The 12,213-nt window shown below is 41.8% G+C and overlaps 1 protein-coding gene across 1 annotated transcript in view; it reads left to right on the forward strand.

The window, feature by feature from the left end:
- The first annotated feature begins 266 nt into the window (after positions 1 to 266).
- Positions 267 to 12,213, forward strand: part of plcb4b (phospholipase C, beta 4b) — an 81,990-nt gene continuing 70,043 nt past the window's right edge. The window contains exons 1-2 of the mRNA XM_085371982.1: positions 267 to 417; positions 3,934 to 3,975. The gene's annotated coding sequence lies outside the window, so the exon portion shown is untranslated. The remainder of the gene's footprint in view (positions 418 to 3,933; positions 3,976 to 12,213) is intronic.

Here is a 12,213-nt window from a genome sequence, read left to right on the forward strand (position 1 = left end):
GGATGACTCACTCCGTTAACCCAAAGCACACTCATTCACTCATTTACACGCACGCCACCGCGCGATCGCACACGCACGCACACACCCATTCGCGCGCAGGCACGTTAGGTGTGAGTGCAGTGTGTAGTGGTGGGTGTGGGAGGGGATGGGGAGGGCTGCCCGTCTGAAGAGGGGTTCCTAATCAGCGCGCATCAGCACCGTTCATTCTCCACTGGAGGGCGAGTGGTACAAGAACACCGGGACACTCCGGCGGGAGGGAGGCAGAGTAGACAGTCGGAGGGAGACGGGATAGAGCAGCAGCAGCTGGAAGACACGCAGACAGGCGGAGACAGAAAATCCCTACCCGGACCCTGCACAGCATCATTTTCTCTCCGCCGTCGGATTAAACCCCCTCTCCATCTCCAACCGCGAAACCACGTAAGAAACACACATAAAGCTTTCTGATTGCTGCCGAGAGAACAGTCAGAGTTTACCGCGTCTTAGGTTAAGGGCTGCTCGGTTAAACGTGCACCAGACTGAGTTCAATTTAATGTGTTTGTTTTGCTGCCAGACGGACGCTGGACCCTTCATTAAAACTCCATCACGCTAGCTCTCAGCGGCACTCTCCAAATCCTGCTCTCATCAGTCAGACATCCTCTCGCTGCCTCACTCTGTCAAACACACATACACACACAGCTGGAAGCAATAGCATTTGCTAGCTAGCTAGGCAGACGCATTTAAATAGACCTTTTGGTTTTTATTATCGAATTCACTCCAGCTTTGCTCGGTGAGCTCTCTGCTAGGTGAATACGGGACTGCAGAGAGCCGCCGCGGCTTGAAAACCTGATGAAATGCGGGGCTTATTGACGTTTCCAACGGCTGTGAGGCTAGCCAGCGGAGCTAGCTGTAGCGGGACAGAGCAGAAGCCAGCCGGCCGATGACAAGCACAGTGCACACTGCACAGTGGCCATAAAAGTCAACCAACAAACCCGAGATTTTATTTCTTGCATTTACTCTAATGGGTGCTTTTTGGTTTATTGCACTACATATTTGGAGCTTAATGCCCTGCGAGATTTGTATGATAATGTAAATTTAACATGCAGAACTGGTGCATTCTCAGTCTGTTTGCTGCTAGTGTGGTAGCTGCAGCTTGCCATGCATGCATCCATCCCAGCTTTGCAAGGTGTCATTGATTCACCGTTACGCCAACTAGAAAACAGTGTTTTTCGTGTGCCCGTAATGCCAGTGTTTAATCAATCAGCACAACGGTGTTAAAGTATCATAAAAATAGTTGCATGGGTGATCAAATGTCATAATTTGTGTGTGAAATCATTCACGGTGTGCTCTTTGGATTTTAAACAATCTATTTTTGATAGGGGAAGATGTAATCAGCAGCTTTCCTTGAAACCAGAGCAAATGACAGCCGAAACTCAGCAGGTTCTTCATTTTCATTTCCAAAACCAGTTTTATCCGTTACACCCCGGAGGCAGAGTGATATTTGTTCAGGAATAACATGTGCCTGTGTGTGTGGAAGGGGGTGAGGTGTGTGTGTGGAAGGGGGTGAGGTGTGTGTGTGTGTGTGGGGGGGGGGGGCTGTGTAGACTTGTTTGCACCGTATAAAGTATTATTTCCCCCCTAACATTAACTTAAGAATGAGTGTAGAAACAAACTTGTTGCATCAGCTGTTCCCCCTGCTCTCACCAACTTGCTCTGCAGCGCTTATTTGCATACTGCATCCGTTTTCTTTTTGGGGGGGAAATTGCTGCACAGGTGTCTACTAGTGCATATTAAATCGACCATCAAGATAGCTGTGGTCAGGCAGCAAAGAGTGCGTCAGTCCCCGTTATTGTGAAACCCTCAGAAGGTCGCCTCCCACTCCCTCCTTCCAGGCGACGTCCTCTGCAGCCTGTGAAACATCGCCTCCATTATGTAAAGAAAAACAAATTCTGCTCTGGTTTATTGACACTGCCACATAAACGTTTGACTGGCGATTACGGAGGCAAACATTACCCTCTCTCGCACAATAACAATCCCTTACCTGAGGCTTAAACCCGGACTGCGAAGCATTTTGATGAATAGAGGTGGACTAAGAAGCTTAAGAGTTTGGCTGCATCGTCACAGCTTGCGGGATAAACCTTGTTATATTTGCAAATTCTTCACTTGATCTAAATTGTTAACCATCATTGTTAGTTTTACCGATTAGAACAAAAGTGACTCCAGTTTGCCAGCTTCTGTTATCACTGGTACTCTTTAACGTTTATCAGCCTTGATAGTAAAGCTGGTGTTATTTTCACCTTGTCCATATGTCCTGCAGGCAGCTACTGTAGCAGGAACTACAGACTGAAGTACTCAGACCAAGTTTTGAGTACTTTGCATGTGCTATGCTGGTTTCCTGAAAGCTGTAGCCCAGTTGATGGTATCCCAACCATTCAAGATAAACATAACTTTATGGGTTTATAGTTGAGCAAACATGCCAAGTTTGAAGGAGGATCCCATGGCATGTTGCCACTTTTTTTTTTTCATTTTATTTCTGCCAAGGTTATATAATTGCTTCGGTTTGTTCTTTCTCTGTTTAATAACAGTGTTATTAACAAAGTGTTACATTTTACCGTTTACCTTTGGAGTTTCATCCTGAAATTCTTTGGAAATTGAGAGACATTGTCTTGATGATCTCAAGAAAATACCACAATCTGGATCCAGGAACTTTATTTATGCATGTGGAGGGAATCTTCAGCCCAGACGGATGTAGGAAGTCTTGCACTGCTATGCATTTGTAGCTCCTATATGAAGGTTTTTAAATATTGGGATGTGGTTTTAAATCTCACTGTAGATGCTTCTGCTGATTTGGTGAGGACAGACTTCCCAGTCCAGCAATTTTAATTGAAGTTCAGGTGTATCTGGAGTACACTGGAGGGACACTTTTATGGCTGTGAGATAATTTGTAACTAAGCATATTATTATGTATATGTTCAGTGCAGAGGAGATTTAGCTCTATTTAAAATGTAAAACTGGGCAGATTGAGGGTGTATACTGGTATATTATATGCAAGCGTTAAGCCAATAGGAAGTTAGTTTAGAATGAAAAAGCTGAACTACATTTTAAGTCTTGGATGTAAAGACAGTGTATGAAAGAAAAAGGATGAAACTAAAACAGCATTTCAAAGCCTGGCATTGTTTTGTTGTGGATGTGAACTTGATTAGGCCATGAAATGTGTGTAAGACAGACATTACTCAGCATCAACTTTCGGGGTGTTTGTATCTCTGTGGAAAGCTTGAGATTGGCTGTAGGGTTTGGTCCAACTGGAGAAAAATCTCTTTTTCTCTGTCTGTTTTCTCACAGCGTTATTCTTGCCAGCATGATATCGATTTGCTCGAAGGTTGGAGGTTTATTCTAGCGGGACTGGATTTGGAATCCATCCAGTGGCAGTTTACTGTATATCTTGATTGCCTGTTTGTTTGTTAGTTTTTTCTAAGACTAGCACACTTTCTCTCCATGGTTTCTGTTAGACTTGGGAGGGCCTGGTCTAGAGTCACTGACCTTTCTCCACCTCTGTCAGTTTGTTTTAACAGTTCTATGATTTGTAGAATCGTTATTTTCTCTTTTGTGCTCCTGCAAAGAGATCTTTGAAAGTGGAAGTCCTGAAAGCCAGATGGACTAACAGACCAACAGACGGGTAATGTGGGCACAGCGACTGATAGGACCAGTGTTGTTGTAATATGTTGAAAATATGCTGCATCGCAGAGCTCAACATGTCTGAACTTTGTTTTCCCTGGCAAGGGAGTAAGTGGAGGGAATCGGGATGCGTTCATCTCTGTGTGTGGTTGTATCTCAGCTCCTGACCTTCCTATTGTATAGCAGGGTTTTAGAACTCAGCCAAATAAGTCCACATTCAGGGTTTTGTTATTTATGAAATTCTCTCCCCTTCTAACTGTATGTCCTTTTTTGTCTCTGCAGGCCGAGATATGAACTCCCGCTGAAATTATTGATGCTGAACTGGTGAGTTTTGGGGCTGCCAGTGATCGCTGCAGCAACACAAATTTATTTTTCTTGCGTTGTGTTTCTTAGTTTGTTGTTACATTCTGCCCAACAGCGCCGCTGGCTTACAAGCCCCTGCGGCAAATATTAAAACGACACAGCGTCCAGAATTTAGTTGAACATAAAGTTTGGGAAAACAGAGCTTGCAATAAATCAATCAATGTAATGTATGTGTCAGTGTTTGATCTAACACATTTCTGCGTGTCTGCGTGCACTAATATCTACCTGGATCTTATTTTCCCGCCACTCTTTCTTTGAGGCCTCATTAGCGAATACAGACACTTTCTTTCCCGCATTAAATATTACAAACACGTTGTGCCGAGACAGACATCTTATTGGATTTGTGCTAAGTGATGAAAGCATGAAGTCTAAATTTTAATTGTATCTTTCATGAAAGGCTGATATTCGCTGATCCACTGCACACATCACTCATTGATAAGTAGGTTGCGTGACTGAAGCTGTTGCTTTGTGTTCCCCCGTGCCAAGTTTGACACTTTAATGAAGCTCAAATGTGATTGCTGCCTATGTGTTCATGATATATTTTGTATTAATGATGTGTAGCATCAAAGCTGTCTGTTAGCTTTGCCTGGTTCATTTTCATATGTCTCCTTTTATCGAGCAGAGAGGTGTGTATTATCTCTAAATTATTCTGTTGGCAAGAACCATATGACTAACTTGATAGTGACTAGGAAAAGTAATTCTTAAAACATATCTAAGCATTACTTTGGAAACATGTTTTATGATTACCACATATTATAGTTTGTGATAAAGGTTTGATTATTGAACAGTAAGCTGGTCTCCGCTGCAAACTGCTGGTATTTCTGAAATACACAAAAGGTGTCTTTTGGCAGTCTGTCCCAAAAGAGGATGGATATCGCTCCTAACTTGACATATTCTATGGAATACAGTCGTGAAGGTTTTTCAGGAATCTATGCCGTCCTGTGAAAGATTAAGTACACCCTTCTACAGGAATTAAGAGGGTAAATGGTAGCCAGGTGGTGCCAGTCAAATATGATTAATGGATCAGCTGCAAGTGTGAGAATCTCTATAAAAGCAGAAATTTTGGTAGTTTGTCGGTTTTGAGCATTCATGTCTATGTTAACGCAATGACACAATCTTCATATGAGTGAACATCCCAGCAAACTCACCCCAGGGTCAGACCACTCAATTCTCTGAGAAACTGCAAAACCCCAAGAACCACAGCTCAGACTCTACAGGCCTGTTAGCATGTTAAATGTTGAAGGTCATGACAGTACAGTTGGAAACACGAGACTTCAACAATATGGCTTTTTTGAAGGGTTGCTGGAAGAAAGCCTCTTCTTTCTTATATGGCAGCACAGATTAGGGGTGTAGAGTTGCAATCTGGACAACCACAAGACGTCTTGAACTATGTCTTTTGGACAAAGTGGAGATTTTGGCCATTATGATTCCACGATTATTGGTGAAAACCAAATGCAGTATATCAGCGCAGACACTTCATACCAACTGTCAAGCATGGTGATGGAGGGGCGTGATTTTTTTGCTTGTTTTGCAGATACAGTACATGGACATTTGGAGTCATTGAGTTGACCATGAGCTTCTCTGTATACCAAAGTATTCTACATCTGACTTGGCTGAAATTGGGTCATGTAGCAGGACAATGATCACAAACACAGCAGTAAATCTCTAACTGAATGACCGAAAAATAAAAAATCAGGGTGTTGCAGTGACCTAGTGAAAGTCTAGACCTCAAACCAATTGAAATGTTCTGCATAAGCAGATGCTCACAAACTTTGATGAACTAAAACAACTTTGTAAACACAAGCGGGCCAAAATTCCTCTGCAACAATGTGAGAGTCTGTCTGTGAAGGTTCTCAGTCATCCAGGTCATCGTAGTCAAAGGAGCTTGCAAAGAAAAGCGTCTGGACTTCTTTAAGTTGCTTGAAGACGTTTCACCTCTCATCCGAGAAGCTTCTTCAGTTCTAAGGTCAAATGGTGGAGAGTCCCAGATATAAACCTAGTGGGAGTGACCCCCCACAGAGGGACAAAAGGACCCCCTGATGATCCTCTAATCGCCTGAGCCAAGGTGGGAAACTGGGCGTGGGTCCCAATCAGCCAGAGTTTCGGGTGTGTGTGTGAGAGTCTAATAAAGTGAAACGAAAACTTATTAGAGTTGTTGTTATAAAGGTGCTTCTACAAGCTATTGAATCACTTTGTTTTCAAAGAGTTCTGTGAAGACTTTTTCATGTGTATGTTAAGAAAACAGGGCATGAAGTGACATCTACAAGTTCAATCTTGTGATTTACATACCTGGATAATTATGCACTTGTTGAAACAAGTGTTATAAATATCAGTTACAACTTTATACTTGCCTTCCAAATAATGTTTATAGATGACTTACAGAGTCTTTATTACCTGCTTAAAAAGTATGATAAACATTAGTTGTAACCTTACTGTAACCTTTCAGAAAATGTTAATAGATGCTTTGCAGATCAATTTTTAGCTCACACTATTCGTTTACCATTTCTTAAAATGGTTATTATAAAGTACTGTCAAGAATTTACTAATAAAACCCCATCCTATTGGGTTAAGCTTCTACTTTAAATCCACCTGTACCAGTGTGTATGGCTTTTCACAGTAATAGATCGTGGGTAAATAAAAAAAAAAAAAAATTGGTGGTCATTGAAATAGACTGCCATATATGTGGCGCTTTTCTAATCATACTGCCCACTCAAAGTGCTATTTGCTACTATGTGTCACATTTAATCATACATTCATACAATATTGTATTTGTCACAGTTTTAATACTTGATTTACGTCTCATCCATAGCCAGTTTGCCTAACAAGCATGTCTTTGAACTAAGGAAGGCAAAGTAAACCCAGCAGAAATCTACACAGATGCAGGGAAAACATCCCAAGGTGGGATTCAAACCAGGAACATTTTTGGTGTGAGGCAACACGCTAAACATCCTAAGCTTACACTTCAGTAACTACATGTGACAGGAAAGAAGGGAACACCCAATCCTTTGTAGACAATGAGGAATAAAACAGCATTCAATAATCATAGTTTACATTATCAGTTTTGCCATCATGCCTCACCTTATTTTAGTGTGTGTACCATCCTGCTGGTGCAGGCTAAAAACGTTTAATTACCAGTGTTAATGGTTATCAATATTGGATACAAATTCTTTTTACCAACATGATTTTTTTTAAACTGTCATGTTATGGAGCATTCCTGTAAAAAATCAACACCTCTTTGTGTTGAAGGATAAAATAATAAGTTCAGTGCTTGTTCAAACGGAGAACATAAGATCCTTCCTTCTCACACGTAAGAGAAGCGGTGTCAGCGGCAGCAGAGTCAACACACCTAAATTCCCACTGCAAATATTTACACGGATCCAGCACTCTGCAACTTTGTCCTACCCTGATGCATTTTAAGACCTTGGCATTCATTGAAAATATGGATGTGACAGGCACCTGAGGCAGCACCCGGAGAGAGAAGATATTACTTTTGGAGGAGCTTCATCTTTTAATGTAATCAAGTAGCATAAAGAAAATGAGTCCTCATAAATGGCCATACCAAAATAGTTAGAGAAATGTAAACGTGGCAAAGTACCTTCTTTTGGATATCCAAAGAAGCTGTAACACTGCTTTTGTGCAAATGTGGCGTCTTTCAGTTGTGCACTTGCTTAGAAAGCTTTCTAAGAAACGACATGAAAGACTCTGTCCTCGGCCCGTGACAAGGATAAAAGGGTCAGAAAAACCTCAGCATCCGCCCCCCTCCCGCCCGCTCTCTGCTCTGATAAAACCACTCAGCTCCACTCCCACAGTCTCATCTTCACGTAACACGATAGCTGATCAAAAAGTGGCCTCAACCCTCACTAATCCAGATGTTGTGGATTATAGAGCTATGTGGGAGTACTATTAGCTGCCTAAACAAAGAGAGAGATCAATGATGAGAACGCGTGTCTTCACTACAAGGGTAAGTGTGGCTCGAGGGTGAATATAATGACGGGGGTATTCTCTGCAGATTCTAAGCCAGCAGCAGAGGGAAGGAGATGGGTGGTGGTGCGAGTGGGGGTGGTGGTAGTGTCGGCAGCGAGTGAAAGCAGAGCAGATAGAGAGCGAGCGAGACTCTTACTCTCACACCAACAGATGGAAGCTACAGTCATCAAGTCAATATTTACTCTTTCTTAATAAAAAATTGGCAGCATCGGCCTCGCTGATTCAGTAGCGGGCAGCAGGAGTATCTGAGCTTGTGCAAAAGAGGATTTGAGGAGTAAAAACAACACTTCAGTGATAATAACTGTGGCTCGGCTCCACGCGTCGGTCTAAAAATACGTTGGGACGAACCCTTCCCTCTCTTTTGTTAAACGCACACACGCTTGCAATGTGCGCATTCACTTTACCCATGGCTCAATCCACTGTGGGGATACATGTGAACGCAATTTGCACTTCCAATTAAACTGTCGACCTTCGCTCCAGAATGCAAAACGTGATTCTGTACCGTCCTCTCCTGGATAGCTATTATTAACCATCCCAGGCCCGTAATAGAGAGCCCGCGGCTTCACAACGCACCGACGAGGATCATTGCAGTCAGCAAAATTATCACATTTATCAACACTGTCAGTACTTGAAGTGGAAAATTAGCAGATATTTTACAGACTTATCGATCAAGCTTTTAATGGTTTATCTGTTTGCGTTACAAATGGGGCAAATGCAGGTAGGTCTTAAGTGTCTTCTTTAGGTGTTTGTTGAAAATAAAGTGGAGCATTAGTGTGTTTTTGGGAGGATACCAGTCATTTACATGAAGACAGAGCACTGTGAGAGAATAAGTTAAGATTCTGAAAACTGCAGAGTACATAGGGCGAGGGTTAGCCTAAAGCATCCCGCCCAGCCTCTAACACAGTTTCAACGCATGACTTGCTGGCCTGATCAGATGACTTGATAAACAGCAGGAATGTTGCTTCTTCCTCTCTCTACAACACTGCCCTTGTGGTAGTGTGTGTGTGTGTGTGTGTGTGTGTGTGTGTGTGTGTGTTTAATTTACATTATATAGCAGTGATATAAAGATGTTCAGGTTGGATTACGGATTATGTTTTTTGCTGAGTTTCCTGTAATGTCCTGTGGCATTATCATAACATGACTTTGTGTGTGTGTGTGTGTGCCAGAGGGGTCTCTTTAGGCAGCCCACTACTCTACAAGATAGCAATTATGTAACACTTCAGAGATTAGCTTATCATTTACCCTGCTCAGCTCAGTGGAAATGCAGAACACAGTACATGGCACAATTGTCTTTACTTCTTATATATATATAAGCAGGAATTCCTGCTTATATATATGTAGATATAGTAGTTAATATGGGCCTAATTTATGTCTTTCTTTCTTTGTTTTTTTTTGGTTTGAAAGACAAAGCGGATTTTAATGGCATTTTTTTGGAGGCTTTCTTTGGAGTTTGTAACTCATAAACTGAAAAGTACAAGCAGGGAAACAAACAGATTTTAGGTGGAGTATAAACACTGGGTTTAATAGGCGAATAGTTCCCTTCACATGGCTTTCCAAGCACTGCCAGAAATTTGTCAAAGAGCCTCGTGCATTTTTCATCAGCCACTTCTTGGATGTCATTTAAACAAACCTCTGTCCTTAGCACATAAATCCTTTAGATGGCTATCATAACAAACTGTAGAAGCAATGTGAAGTTTAGAAAAGTGTCACGAAGCACATGGTAAGAGGACAGATGTAAATTTTCCAGTGAAAAATGCTCAGACATTTTCCTTAGGTGACGCAATTATAGCACACGACATAGACTAGGAAATTCTATATGCTGTATATATTTACTAGATAGGAAATTGTAAATTATATATCACACATTGCGTTCACATGCATATACAGTACATATATCTACGATTGTTCCTAGCACTTGCTGAATTATAAAGACGTTTCCATTTGCGGAAGACAATCTCTAGAGCTTCAACAAGCTTTGTCTCTGTGTCCTAGTAGTGCCTTCTAAGGTTCATTTGTTGCATGTTTTTGCATTATACATTCATGTTCTTTTAAAAGCAATGACAAATTAAGAGAGTACTGTGCCAATTTCTCGAGTCACCTCTCATTTCCTTATGTTTTGCTTCCAAGGAGCCAGAGTTTCTGTTAATTTCTTTAAAGGGGTCTTGAGCAATTGTTTCCCAAAGTTTAGTTTTAGGACATCGGCCGCTCATTTACTCATCTTCAGTCCAGTCCTTGTACCTGACCATTTTTAGAGGAATATTTTGTTTAAGATACTTAGCACTAGGGCTGGGCTATATCATACCGTTCACGGTAATACCGGTGTAATTTTGGGCAATGATAGGAAAATGAAATATCGCGATAGAATATGGGTAAAAAGCGCATGCGCAGTGCCTATGTTTACATACGCACATGGCGGCGACGCAGAAGGAGAAGAGCGAAAGTGGATCGTTAAATGAAACCGATGAACCAGAATTGGTTTGTAGAAATGCTGCAACTTCAGTGGTGTGGAACTGGTTTAGCTTTTGTCCGTCAGATACACAACAAAGCACTATTTTTGGTAGAGCGTGATAGCGGGCCGTCGTTATTACCGTGTTGTTTGGAAAATACGGCACACTTAAAATCAATCCTTTGATTTTTCTGAAAGTCGACAGAGCCCCTTATAATCCCGTGTGCCTTATGTATGAATTCTGGTTGTGTTTACTGACCTCGAAATGATTTTATGTGGTACACGGCGCTCGAAAATCTGTCAAATGTTTTAGTACGACTTTGCTAAGCTACGAAGCTGCACCGCTTGATGGATTGTCGGAGCATTAAAGCTATCGTAGGCAGGCGCCTCGCGGAGTGATACGTACTGTGGTTCAACATAATGTTACCGTATTGTGTGTGTGTATAACCTCTTTTTAAGTTTTGTGGATATTATACATGGTTATGCTGAGGATATGTCGGCCAATTTCCACTGGAAATGCCTTTTGGTTAAACTGTCAGCGAGGAATTTGCACTGTTACATTTTTATATAACTTTAATGCACACAAAAAAACAGCTGCTTGTTTAAGTGAAAATACACTGATGGGGTTTTTTGCACTAATAAAGTTGTGGAGTTGTAAAGTATTTTGTCTAGTGTCAATTATATCGTCAGTTATATCGTTATCGCAAATTTTCAAATGTATATCGTGATAAATATTTTTGGTCATATCACCCTGCTCTACTTAGCACTCCCTGTAGCATAACAAACTGTTAAGCATAAAAAAAGTCACCTAACTCAAGGGGCGAACCAGTATTTTGTCTACATGTAAAAGTCATCTTGGCAAAGAACCTAAACTTTAGATGGCTGTATGTAGAGCTGGGCGATAGAACGATAACGATATGTATCGCGATATAACTTTTACTCGATAGAGAAATTAAGCTATCGCGATAGACCTCGCCGCTCTTGTCCTCTAAAAAAAAAAATTAAAAAAAAAAAAAAAAAAAAAAGGTCAGCCAATCCAAATTCAGTAGCGCAGAGCCGAACCAATCACAGCCGCAGCGTCACGTCGCGTGACTTGTTACGTACAGCACAAGTGCCAAGCCGCACGTGTGTTTGTTTGGGAAGCAGCCAGCGCATAATGGAGGAAATGAGTGTGCCGACTAGAAAAATCAACCGAGCGTGACCGAAGAGAAAACAGATGATGGTTCCAATGCCGAAGAGATTGTCGAACGGAAGAGCCATAGAAGTTCCGTAGTGTGAAGGTATTTCGGCTATTTCAAGTCTGACAAAAAACAGAGTAGCGTGCACTGTAAATTGTGCCGAAAGCAAGTCTGGAAATACAATAAACTGGTGCATGCGTCACACTGTGCGCCACGTTATTGTTTCGGTGAAATGAATTTCTACAATACTGTTAATTCTACTCTCTGCAGTGTTTAAATGCTTACATATACACACAGTTACTGTCCCTCCACACATACGACTCGGGTCTGCTTCTATGCCCCGGCTTTGTTTACTTTTTCCCACCGAGGCTTCTAGACTTCTGATTGGCCAACATTTCTGCACGGCTAGGAATCTAGCGCCACCTGCTGCTTTGGCATGTTCATAGCAGCGTTTTCCTTCATTTCTGCCTTTATGTGTGGACGGGATTATTTTTTAAAACGAAAACGGAAAATCTCCGTTTTCAAAAATACCCGTGTACGCGTGGACGTAGCCTCAGTCTCTGACTGGAAGCGCTAATTCGTCATTCGGCT

Source organism: Diplotaxodon limnothrissa, linkage group LG15 (assembly GCF_057381915.1).
Source record: "Diplotaxodon limnothrissa isolate DT_005_m linkage group LG15, D_limnothrissa_male_GT1.1, whole genome shotgun sequence".
NCBI lineage: Eukaryota > Metazoa > Chordata > Actinopteri > Cichliformes > Cichlidae > Diplotaxodon > Diplotaxodon limnothrissa.